The following is a 13,246-nucleotide window of genomic DNA, read 5'->3' as shown; positions in this document are numbered from 1 at the left end:
TCTCTCTGGGATTATTACAATAGCTTCCTGACTGGTTTTCCCGCTTCTGTTTCTAATGCCTTTGGTCTACTTAACACAACTGCCAAAGTGATTCTGTGAACACGTTTTATTGTGTCACCCCTTTGCTCAAAATTGTCTAGTGGCTCCCCACTCTGACCTCACTTCCTGTGACTCTCCCTCATTCACCCACAGGGGCTTTGACTAGAATACCCTTCTCCCCAGAGAGCTGTATGTATCACATCAATTCATCCTTTACTTAAATCATATTCTGGGTGAGACGTTCCCTGGACATAATCTAAAATTCCATATACCCCTGCCCAAAACCTTCCATGCTCCCTTCTTTGCTTCAGTTTTTACTTAGCACGGTTCGTAAGATACCATGAAGTTGAATTGTTGTATACTGTTTGTCTATTTCACCAATAAAACGTAAGCTTCAAGGGGGCAGTAGTTTCCCCCCTTTTTGGTCACTGCCCTATCCTTAGGAGAGAATAACTGGAATACACTAGATACTCAATAAACATATATCGAATGAATCAAGGCATGCCTGTCTATATTTTGTGATCCCATAAGGAAGCTTGCAGAAATTAACAAAACTGTGCCCTTCCCTAGCTGTGTCGTTCACTGCGGTAGCCCTCTCAAAGACACACCTTCCCCTTCTCACTTGCTGGCAGAACTCTTAAGAGGTGAATCCTGATTAGCTCGAGCCACTATGACAAGTAATGTTTACTCTGCCAATCAGGGGTTTAGGTGCAAGCATATGATGCAATTATGGCCAATGAAGTTTACTAGGAAATGTTTCCTCACTTAAAAAAAAAAAAGTAGCATGGAAAAATGTCCACCTTGTAACCAAAGGTTGCCAGAACACTCAAGACAACAGAGTAGAAAAATGGAAAATAGCCTGTGGGTTCCTGATAATACCATTATGGCAATTAATTAGCTACCTGTACTCTAAACTTCATGTTGGGTAGGATATTTATCCCTCATTTTTTAAGTTATTTTAGTAAGGTCTTTAATTACTTATATTTTAATTAACATAGAAAAAAATTTTAAATAGTCACAGTTTCCTGCAATGTGTTAATCAAACTAAAATGAAGATGGATGTCAGGTGTTTTCCCCCTTTTTTATACTGCATGCCTACAGAACATGTCATATGACAATAAAACAAGATCTCTCAATATGAGTCATATTTTCTCACAGAAATTCATTTATAAACAGTGTGTTCTTAATTAAGAGTTGAAAAGAAACATATGACCAAAGCAAAGGCAATCCAAATAATAGAGCTTTGAAATAATTTAAATAGTAAATTGTGCTCTAAACCACTATCTGCCTCACCAGGTTCTGCAGAACTATCAGTACTTATCCAAAGGAAGGAAGAAAGGGAAGGAGAGAGAGAGGAAGTCAGGTGGTAAGGAGGGATGTGGGAGGTCTCAAGGCCACAGAAAATCAGGACATGATGAATTTTTAACATAAATAATTACACTTTCTTTGTGTGTGTCCACACACTGGAAGGCAGTTAGGGGACAACTTCATTCATCTCAGACGCTCCCCCTCACTTGTGAAGTAATTCTAGATTTACAGGGAAGGGGGGTCTTGTGACTCAGTAATGGTTTGAGTCCAAGGGCTAACAGTCATCAGGTTTTGGTTTTTAACTCAAAGCCAAACCATTAGTCAGTAACAAAGCCAAAGCTTTAGCTATCCAAAACTCTAACTCTTCAAGTTCTCACTGTAAGAACTTACCAAACTATAGTGTTTCCTCACTGAAGTCTTATAAACTTAGAAAATTCCTACAAATGTAAAATCCCTAGACTATTAAATAACTTCCTTTAAACACAATGGGCACTAACTTAACTCTATACTTAATATAATGCTTATAATATATGGTAACTCTTTAATTGCCAATCTTCTATTAGCTGTCACTTTGAAAAATTACTGGATGAAATTATGGCTCTGAAAAAAAATTATTGAAGGATGGTGGGAAAAGTAGAGATTTCCTTTAAAATCTTCTCAGCATGTTCTACAATAGTGAAAAAGCAATGAAAATTATTCTATTGGTAATACTTCAAAAAGTATTTATGAATCCATTTAGCTGAGGACTTTAGTCCTGAGAGTACACCTGATCATGGTAAGGCTGACCATCTATTGACAATCCGGCCTCCTCCCACTCCCCCTGCTTCTCCTTTGGGTCACTCTCATGCAATGACACAGGGAGGAAAGCAGAAACATGGATAAAGACTGGATTAAAAGTATAGAGCCATAAAATTGTTAAAAAAAAATGGATGTTGTCCTAGTCCATTCAGGCTGCTATAACAGAATACCATGGACTGGGTGGCTTATAAACAACAAAAATTTCTTTCTCACAGTTTGGGTGGCTGGTAAGTCTAGGATCCTGGTACATGCAGGCATGGTATCCAGGGAGAATCTAGCTATACCAAAGATGGCAGAAAGGGGAAGGGGGTCTCTGCAAGGCCTCTTTTATATGGAAACTCATCCCACTGTGAGGACTCCACCTTCACGATCTAATCACCTCCCAATGGTTCCCCCTCCTTTGGGGTTAGGATTGCAACATATGAATTTTGAGGGCAAAATAAACATTCAGATCATAGCAGATGATAGGTAAAAATGTGTTTTTCCAAATATAAATTAAGTGCTATTTGGCTATAGGAGATTCAAAATATTTTAGTATTTTATCTTCATTGAAGTCAACTAGATAAACATTATACAAATGGGGAAAAAAAAAGTATTAATTCCAAAATTCCAACATTAACTATGACATCAAAAAAATTCAGGCTATATTTCTCACAAGTACTCAAGGCCATGTCCAAAAGGGTATCTATGGACTAACAAGAATAACCAAAACTTACTGTGCCAAGAACTACGTTAAGTGCTTTCTATGGTTTCATTCTTTCAATTCTCAAAACCAACCCTATTAAGTTATCCCCATTTTACAGATGAGAAAACTGAGCCTTAGGAGGTGAGATTAGTCCAAAGTCAACAAAGTAGGTGGCAGAGTCAGGATTCACACTTGTTCAAAACACCACACCAGTGTCTCAATCCTTGTCAAATTCAATCTATTAGTTATAAACACTGCTTTGATTCTAACGTGGTTTCCTAAAGATTTTAAAGAAATCTCAAATATATTTCTATACTTTAATGACTCTCAACATGGAATGCAAGCTTTTTTAACTAAATTTTTTAATTCCAGTATAGTTAACATAGTGTTATATTAGTTTCAGGTGTACAACATAGTGATTCAACAATTCTATACATTACTCAGTGCTCATCGTGGTAAGTGTGCTCCTTTTTTATTTTTTATTTTTTTAAAATTTATTTATTTGACAGAGAGATAGCACAAGTAGGCAGAGTGGCAGGCAGAGGGAAAGGGAGAAGCAGGCTCTCTGCTGAGCAGGGAGCCCGATGCGGGGCTCGATCCCAGGAGCCTGGGATCATGACCTGAGCCGAAGGCAGCCGCCTAACCGACTGAGCCACCCAGGCGCCCCTGTGCTCCTTTTTTAAAAGAAGATTTTATTTATTTATTTATTTGAGACAGAGGGAGAGAGAGCCGGGGGGCAGGGGGAGGAGGGCAAAGGGAGAGGCAGAAAATCTCAAGCAGAGACTCCACAGTAAGCCGGAGCCCCATGAGGGGCTCAATCTCATGACTCTGAGATCATGACCTGAGCCGAAATGCAGAGTCAGACACTTAACTGACTGAGGCACTCAGGCGCCTTAAAAGTGTACTCTTTAGAAACGCAAGTTTTTAAAACTACTATTTGGAGGGTTAATTCCCAGCCATTATAATTAACTTTTATTAACTAGATGGCAAGTAAATGCCAGTTTTTTTACAATCGTACTAAGTCATATATTATCTCACTTAATCATTATCTATAAAATAGATACTACTCAACTTTACAGATGAAGAAACTAAGGCTCAGAGCAGTGGAGTGACTTGCCCAAAGTCGTACAACAGGTAAAGGATAGACCTGGGATTCAAATCCAGGTCAGTGTGCTCCTATAATGCATTGCACAAACCACTACTGAATGAAGCCTCCACAGTGTGAGAACAATTGCCTTGGTCAACCCATCTGCTGATCATTTCATGAAAGACTAACAGTCTGTTTTTAAATTACAGGTCAAATTTTCTATACCTGGAGCTGTACAAATATAAATACTTGTCCTTTCCTCTTTAAACAAAAATACATCTCTAGGATAGTCTGGCTTCTGGCAATTTCTATAAACAAATTCACCAAATACATTGCTTTTGTTACTACCATGGCATAAGCACCCTGAATTTTCCTTACTGGAATAAAGCCTGTCAAGTCTTTTTGCAGGAAAATCTCTAGGACTTTTGTAAGCATCAAAACGCTCAGGAAATGTTGATTCGTTAAAATAAATCTTGACCCAGTAAAAACTGGCACTAGGCCTTTTATTTTCTTGCAGTCAGCAAAACTACAAACCTATAAAAATTCAAATAGTAGTTAAGGGCATGCATTTTGAAGTACTTGCATATGTGGTGAGTCACTTCACAAACTCCTACTTTATACTGAAAACTTTTTTAACCTGGATATGTAGGCAGAAATCACTTTAAAAACCTCTAATACTATACAATGAAAGAAAAAGCAAGTCCATTCGGGGTTTACCAGTTGTTTTCTCTGACAACTGTCTTCCTTAGGGGGAAAAAAAAAGAGTTTTATTACTTACTGGATCCTCTGTACCTTGCACTTTATAGTTCAAACACATTTGGAAGCTGCTGTTTGTAACCCTGTATTAATCTAGATCTTTGGAAAAATCAAATGGAGGCCAATTTAATCACCCAACAAAAATAAGCAAGTGTGTATGGGGAGAGCACAGCTGAAGGAAGTAGAGAGAACTGGGTCAGTAGGTGGCAGATGGTAACTGGTTCAAACTTGAAAGGAGTTCAAAAGCGTGGAGCAGGGTTTGTGAAAACTCTTCAAGTGAAACAGAAGCAAAAAAAAAAAAAAAAAGAAAAATGCATAATGTGTGGAAGAGAGGTCCTGATTTAGAAGGGTGTGCTACTGAGTAAAACAGTAGTCATCCAAAAACCTATTTTAATTCATTTGGAATATATAGAATTAAAATATTGTCAATAAAACATTATCTTTCTAGAACATTACACTGGTGACAACAAACTATTTCCTCATTTACTTTGCATAATATTCCTTTGATGTAGGTTATGTCCCCATTTTACAGATTAGGAAACTGAGGCTCAGGTTAAACAGTCTGTTTGGTGAGCTAGTTCAAACATCAATCTTATGACTCTAACCACATTTTTCATGTCACTGTATTAAACTGTGGCCATTACAGAACTACTCTTGGCATCTACATAAGGGGTAAAAGAAATGCAACTGACCCTTGAACAACATGAGTTTGAACTGTGTAGGTCCACTATCTTTCAATAAATATATTGGAAAATTTTTTGGAAATTTGCAACAATTTGAAAACACAGATGAACCATGTAGCCTAGAAATACAAAATAAATTAAGAAAAAAGTATTATTATAAGACTACAGTATATAATACATATAGCTGTTCATGTTATCAGGAAGGCTTCCAGTAAACAGTAGGCTATTATTAGTTAAGTTTTGGGGGAGTCAAAATTGCACACAGATTTTTGATTTTGCCAGGGATTGGTACCCTTAACCTCCGTGTTGTTCAAAGGTCAACTGTATATCCTTTGGTTTTATATATATATATATATAATTATGTGGTCACCAGACTAGGTTTAAATTGTATGTGACTTTCCAACAAATACTATTCACCCTTAACAGAAACCCATGGAAGTACTTAAATAAAATGAAAGTGTTATTTATCCATTTCTTATTTCCTGAAATTACTGTGAAAATAGCAAATTAGCATGAACTCAGTATTAATACAAACTCCGTGCACAAATTTTTAATATACTTGTCAAAGTAACATTAATAACATTCACTGTCAGGTTCAGGTTATATCCATTTCTATTAGGAAAAACACTTAGACTTTCTTTCAGAATTTTTGTCTGTAATATAAAATAAAACCGAAGGGTCAAATTTTTAGCCACCATTAAAAAAAAGGCTAAATATTTTCTATTATGACCTAGGTAATAAATAAGGGCTCTGTATACTAACCACCTAAAATATATCTGGATGGCCTTTAAGGTTAACTTCTCAAACCTATTTAGTTGCCAAAAGAATAGTATCCAAATTGCACATCACATTTTGTCATGAGTAAGGAAGCCTTAGAAACATAACCATTGCCTCCTCCTTACAAATTCAGTCTCTGTTACCAATTTGTGTCACCAACATCTGAGCACTTAAACACACAAGACAATATGGGCCCACATTTTCAGGGTCTACAGATGATGACTGTATTCATGGTTCAAGATGCTGGTTCTATAAAACTGTTTCCTCCCTGAACCTCAACCTCTTTCTTTCTTTGAACTAATTCCACAGCTATAACCCAGATATACATGATATCCAGATTTTGTTTTTGAGAGAAAAAAAAAAAATCTCTGAAAATCAGAAACTTATTCCATTCCTAGATGCTGTTCTTAGCACCAGAACTATACCCCAATTAAAAAAAAAAAAAAAATTCATTATCCTGATTTCAGTCCCGTTTAGAACGTCCACTAGCCTGGTAAGCTATTTAATTTTAAATACTCCTAGGAAATAGAATTGACAGGGATGGGGTCACCTTTGAGAAATTTATGGAAATCTGTGAGATGATGACCTTCAAAAAATGTATTTTACTCCATGTAATTCAATATGATGAATTAAGGATCAATTTTGGAAAGTTGTTAACAAAACTTTCAAATTCGCTCATCTCTCAAATTGTTGCATTCTACACAGGTAATTTATTACTTTCACCAAAGGCATCTCTATTTTCTTTCTTGTTTCAGATGAATTGTAAAGAGACTTATTACAGTAAACATTCAGCTAACATATTAAATCAATCGTGTCATTAGTCAGGTAAGGAACATTAAAACAACATTCTATATATTTTACATGAAGACAAAGAAACTTATATAGTCCACAAAACACAGTTTGAGAACTATCACCAATGCTTTGATCACACTTAGGAACCTACAAATTTCTAACCACATGTAAAATCTTCACACAAACCACATGTAAAAATTGTTGCACCCTAAGCTTAAGTAACTTGTGCAACACGGTACAGGATGAATTTGTATACTTTTCTTAATTGCTTCTAAAGCTCCAGGATATACCCTGGAGTTGCTGACTCATCAACATTTTGATTTATCACCCTATACATGTAAGGCTTGAAGCTGGGTGCTTTACAAATCACAGAGTTATAAAAGATATGATCCCTTCCCTTTGGAAGTTTACAATCTTGCAGAAGAGATGAATAAAATAAATGCAGTGTGAACGGTACTCATCAACTACTAAGGGAGAATAGAAGAGGGCACTTCAGGGTGATTATTCAAATCACAGAACAGGTAGCGTTTTAGTAAAAGAAAATGAGCAGGGATCACAAGACACCTGTGATCAAGATGGTACAACCCGTGAGGCAGCATATGAAATGTGCGGTTAACGTCTTTGAGGGCGAAGCAAATGGAATATGATGCTGGGATAAGTAGGAGCCAGATAAAAATAGGACTTGGCCTTTATCTTGTTAGGTGAAGGCCTTTGTTCAGAATTTTAACACTTCCTTCAGAAAGGTTTATTGTCCTATGGTGTGTAGAATGGGTTGAATAATAAAAATGAAAAGGCAAAAAGACCAGTTAGAAAGTGACTGCAGTAACTGTCTAACAAGCATGAAGTACGAACACTTGAATTTGGAAAACGGCAGTGGAAAGAGAAAGAAATAAACCAAAACTTATAGTTCTTCCTGTTCTCATGAAAATGATTACTGAAATAGTCATATATGTCATGTGTTGATATATAAAGGCATAAAATAAAACCAAACACTTGTAAACAGACTTCCAAGAAAAACTTTGCTTAAATTATCGCATAAAGTTACCTATTTTACTTTGGAAAAACCATTTATTTTTTTTAATTAAAAAAAAATTATTTTTTACATTTTTTACAGCTTTATTGAGATATAATCACATACCATACCATTCACCGTTTTGGGAAAACCACTTATAACAACTCCTTTTAATGTATTCTAAGGCAGCATACACCATTTCTTAATATGTCTTTGATTACATTTTTGTACTATTTTAAAGACATTTATTGTAAATGTCTTAAAAATAAAACTTTAAAAACTACAACTAGAAAATGTCTACTAAATTGAAAGGCAATCTATACTTTGCTACATATAAATTATTTCTTAAAAACTATCAAGGTCTGTTTGATTCATACTAATTTTATGATACCAAAATACAATGTGTATCTCTATATTTCACAAAAATGAAAGAAGTATCTTATAAATACATTTCTCTAACTGATTACCAACATTATTTTTATGACCCAAATGGAAAAATAAACATATAAATACCCAAAAGATAAATTACTTGACCATAATAATAAACTCTATATTTTGGAAACCTCATATTTACATGTTACCTTTCATATAGGTATATACATATCAGTTTGATGAATAAACTATTTTCAACTAATTCAAATTATCAAAATGTATTATTATATATACAACTGAAGATCTTTGTTTTCTCTTGCTTTAAATATTCCCTGCCCCCAGAAAATTCCTAAAGGCAAATTTCCAGGAGTGGGGAAAAAGTGTAGTTGCTCCATGCATTCAAGAAATATTTAGTCAATAAATATTTATGAGCTCCTTCTAAATGCCTATCATCAAACAACAACAACAATTTTTAAAGGAATAATTGATATACAAAATGCTGTATAACTTGATGAGTTTGGAAGTAAGTACACACTCGTGAAACCACTGCCATAGTCAATGCCATAAATACATCCAACACCTTCAGAAGTTTCTTCCTGCCCTCTTTATTTTTTGTGTGATTAGAACACTGAACGTAAGACCTACCTCTTATCAAATTTTTAAGTATAAAATACAGCATTGCTAACTATAGGTACTGTGCTGTACAGTAGATCCCTAGGATTTATTCCTCTTGCATAATTTAAGTTTATACCTTTTGACCAAAACCTCAGCTTCCTCTTCCTCCCAATTCCTGGTAACCACCATTCTATTCACTGCTTCTAGGAGTTTGACTTTTTGGATTCCTCACAGAAGCGAGATCACATAGTATTTGTGCTTCTGGCTAGCTTATTTTACTTAGGATAATGTCCTTTAGGTTCATCTATGTTGTCACAAATGATGGGACTTCCTTCTTTTTTAAGGTATGGAAATACTGCATTTTCCTGATGCATTCACATGTCGATGGACATGTGGGTTGCTTTCATGTCTTGGCTACTGTGAATACTTCTGAGAAAAATATAGGAGTGCAGATAGCTCTTCAAGATCCTGATTCCAATTTCCTTAGATATATATACCCAGAAGTCGGATTACTGGATCAGATGGTAGTTCTTAATTTTTTGAGGAACCTCCACACTGTGTTCTATAGGAGCTGTACTAACTGAAACGCAGCATTACTCTTGGTTCTTTCAGATGTATTAGTGATGAACACAACATAAAAAGATTCCTGCCCTCAGACAGCTTTCACTTTAGAAGAGGAAAATAATCAATAAACAATAATTTTAAAAAATTAATGTCATGGTAGTTTTAAAGGTGATAAGTGCTGTGGAAAAAGAAAAGAGGAGACAGGAAAGAGGGGAAGCCTCCACGCAGAGTGGAATGGTTGCCAGGCAAGGCCTCATTAAGAAGATGCGATGGCCTGGTCAGCAAAGACAGGAACTTTAAATTTTACTACAACCAAGATGAGGGCTTTTCAGCAGAGGGAGGATTTTCGTCTTTAAAAAGTAGCCAATAACATGTACTGTTAGCATTGGATGTCAAGGAAGTAAAGTTGATTTCTTTTAAAAAGGAAGAGGTAAGTACTTTAAAAAAAAAAAAAAGTTAGTGAGTAGGACTGTAAAACAGCTACCTCAGATCTAGAAACCAAAATAACAGCTAACATATACAATTACAGCAGGTGTTGCTCAAGGAGCCCTATCCCTCACAACAACTCCATGTGTGACCACATTCAAAGGTCAATGGTACCTTATCCATATTCCAAACACTAAAAAAGCTTAAAGCAAGCCATTTTGGTAGTAAAATCTGACCTAAGTTCATATTAGGTAGCATATGGTTCTTGATTTATCCTACTTGGCAAATAATATACATGAAAAAACATTAATTAACCCTCAAAATGTAGGTAACCTTTAAATATCCTAATTAATGAAAAGTCATAGGTACATCTATATGTATACATATAACCTTTTTTTAACTGCCCTATTTTATGCAGGAGATGGTGGAGTTACATCGTTCAGGTTATCACATTCAAATTAAACCAGCCATGCTTTAAAAAGAAAGGAAAAAAGAAACATACAGTAAGATTAAAATTCTATCCAGCATATAACCTAGAGTAAGATGGAAGATGTTACTCATCTGCTGTTACAGGTTTTGATTTTACAGATTAAAGATACGTATTTTTCATACAAAACATCCCCTAAACATTGGCTAATTGCTTTATCTGATGTTCAACCAAAGAAAATGTTATTTATTCCAACAAATGAAGGAAAAACAGGCAGTTTGAGACCCACTCAAAGATGGTAGATTAGCGTCCGACATGGCATCTTTCTATTGGATTTTAAAGGATAATTTTTTTTTAAAGATTTATTTATTTATTTGAGAGAGAGAGCACAAGCAGGAAGGGCAGAGGGAGAGAGAATCTGAAGCAGACTGCGCGATGAATGTGGAGCCCGACAGGAGGCTCAATCTCAGAAGCCTGAAATCACGACCTGTGCCCAAACCTAGAGTCAGCCGCTGAGTCGACTGTGCCACCCAGGGGCCCCTAAAGGATAATTTTAACTAGATATAAACTTGACTAAAGCCTTGTCTTTTAAAAACCCAAGATGTAACTCTATAGCTGAGCTGTCCAATATGGTAACCACTAGACACATGTGGGCTAGGGAGCACTTGGAAAGGGACTAGTCTGCCTTTTAAAAATATTTCTATTTTATTTTTTTAATTTTTAATTTTATTTTTATATGTATTTACACACACACACACACACACACACACACTCTTGTAGCAAGAATTACTATCACAGTCACTGATCGGGCCAGAGCCCCTTGTGGCGTTAGCAAAGACTTGCTCCTCGTCATGCAGCATGACCTACACTTGTGAGTTCACCGGCCAGGCAGTGGCCTCAACTCCAAGCTCCAACAATGTACAGGAAAGCTGATTAGTTTGAATTGAGATGTGCTATAAGTAAAAATAGACATTGAATTTCAAAAACCTACCATAAGAAAATAAAGGTAAGATATCTCATAATTTTATATTAATTATGCGATGAATAATATTTTGCTGACACTGGGTTAAATATTTTATTAATTGATCAGTTTCTTTTTCCTTTTTTAATGTGCCTACTGGACAATTTAAAATTACACGTGCAGCTTACACTACACTACTACTGAATGGACAGCACTGCTCCACAGTAAAGACTGAGAAAAAGACCTGACAAAAAAATTTCTCAAGTACTTATGTTCTAGAACGAATAATTTCACTTTAGATCATCAAAAAGATTAATACAACACAGATAAAGGTAGAAAGATATTTATCAGAAAGGCTAAGGTAAGTTTTTTGTAACTCAAGAGTGTATTATTTTAGATATTCAAGAGGTATCCCAAAATCAAAGAATAAGATAAAAACCTCATGTATAAAATGTCTGATTTAATTTAAAATTAATTTTCAGTATTTCCACAGTACTAAGTATATATAGGAGGGTTTTATGTCCTATTTTCCTTCAGAGGGTTAGGATAGATCTAAGTTTCATAGATCACATACATACCATGATGGCATCAGAAAACAGGCAACTTATTTTTAAGAGAGGGAAAATTTCATTCCTCCTAAAAAAACAACTTTAGAGTTTACATGAAGTTGGAGAAAAATAAATCTGTATCACAGTATGATCTATCATCATGAAAAGATACACCGAATGACATTTCCCAAATATCCTTAAAAGCACTCCAAGTATGTATTATACTAAAGTTAGACATACACATACTCCACGGTTCAGCAGTTCTGCTCCTGTGCATATGCTCATCAGAGAGGAATGCTCAGTTCTACCAAAAGATATAAAAAAATTCATAGCAGCCTTACTTGTAGCCCCAAATTGGAAAGATATTCAATATCCATTTACAGTAGAATGAATAAATGGTGGTATAATCACACAATGGAATATAGACAATTGGGGGGGGACAAATAATACACACATGGATGACTCTCAGATACATAATGTTGATCAAAAAACTCCGACACAAGAGTTCATATTACATGACTCCAACCATATGCAGTTCAAAAACAGGCAAAACTAACACACAGTAAAAAATGCCACAGATTGGTTTCTGTTAAATAGAGGTAGTACTGACTAGGAAAGACAGCCTTCTGAGGTAGGGTGTTAGTTACGTGGGGTATGCTTATGTAAAAAGAAAAAAAAAATCACTGAACTAGCAAGTAAGAGTGTCTGTTTGACTACATGAAGTTATAATTTGGTAAAAGGTTTTTTGTTTTTTATTTTAAAGGGCCTTAAGTATCATGAGTTAGTTTCAAAAGAACTACTTAAAACCAATTCCTATTTTAAATTTACATTCCTATTTTGAATTTACTTAATCCTACAACTAAACTTATTTGCAGTTTTTTTTTTTTTTCAAGATTTTATTTATTTATTTGACAGAGACACAGCAAGAGAGGGAACACAAGCAGGGGGAGTGGGAGAGGGAGAAGCAGGCTTCCCGCTGAGCAGGGAGCCCAATGCGGGGCTTGATCCCAGGACCCGAAGATCATGACCTGAGCCGAAGGCAGACGCTTAATGACTGAGCCACCCAGGCACCCCTATTTGCTGTTTTTTAAAAAACAGCAACCAGTTCAACTTTATTCAAACATACTCTTAATTTTGAGGTGACATGATAAATTTTCATAAATGAATAATTCATAATGACTTTAAAAGTGTAACAATCCTTGTTTGTACTTCAAATATTTAATTATAATACTTAATTCCTATCTTCAATTTAAAAAGATTACTTTTCATGCTCATGGATTAGAAGAACAAGTATTCTTAAAATGTCTAAATTACCCGGAGGCAATCTATAAATTTAATGCAATCCCTATCAAAATACCAATGACATTTTTCATAGAACTAGAACAACAACAACAAA

General features: G+C 35.3%; 1 protein-coding gene and 1 non-coding gene across 5 annotated transcripts in view; both read right to left on the bottom strand.

Moving 5' to 3' along the window:
• Positions 1-13,246, bottom strand: part of NRIP1 (nuclear receptor interacting protein 1) — a 97,505-nt gene that overhangs the window by 61,367 nt on the left and 22,892 nt on the right. The gene's annotated exons all lie outside the window — the stretch shown is intronic.
• Positions 11,114-11,266, bottom strand: LOC118535998 (small nucleolar RNA SNORA62/SNORA6 family). Its single transcript, XR_004917456.1, has one exon. It is a non-coding gene; the product is annotated as a small nucleolar RNA SNORA62/SNORA6 family (small nucleolar RNA).

Source organism: Halichoerus grypus, chromosome 1 (genome assembly GCF_964656455.1).
Source record: "Halichoerus grypus chromosome 1, mHalGry1.hap1.1, whole genome shotgun sequence".
NCBI lineage: Eukaryota > Metazoa > Chordata > Mammalia > Carnivora > Phocidae > Halichoerus > Halichoerus grypus.
Note: the sequence above shows the minus strand (reverse complement) of the source record. Positions and strands in the feature narration are given on the sequence as shown.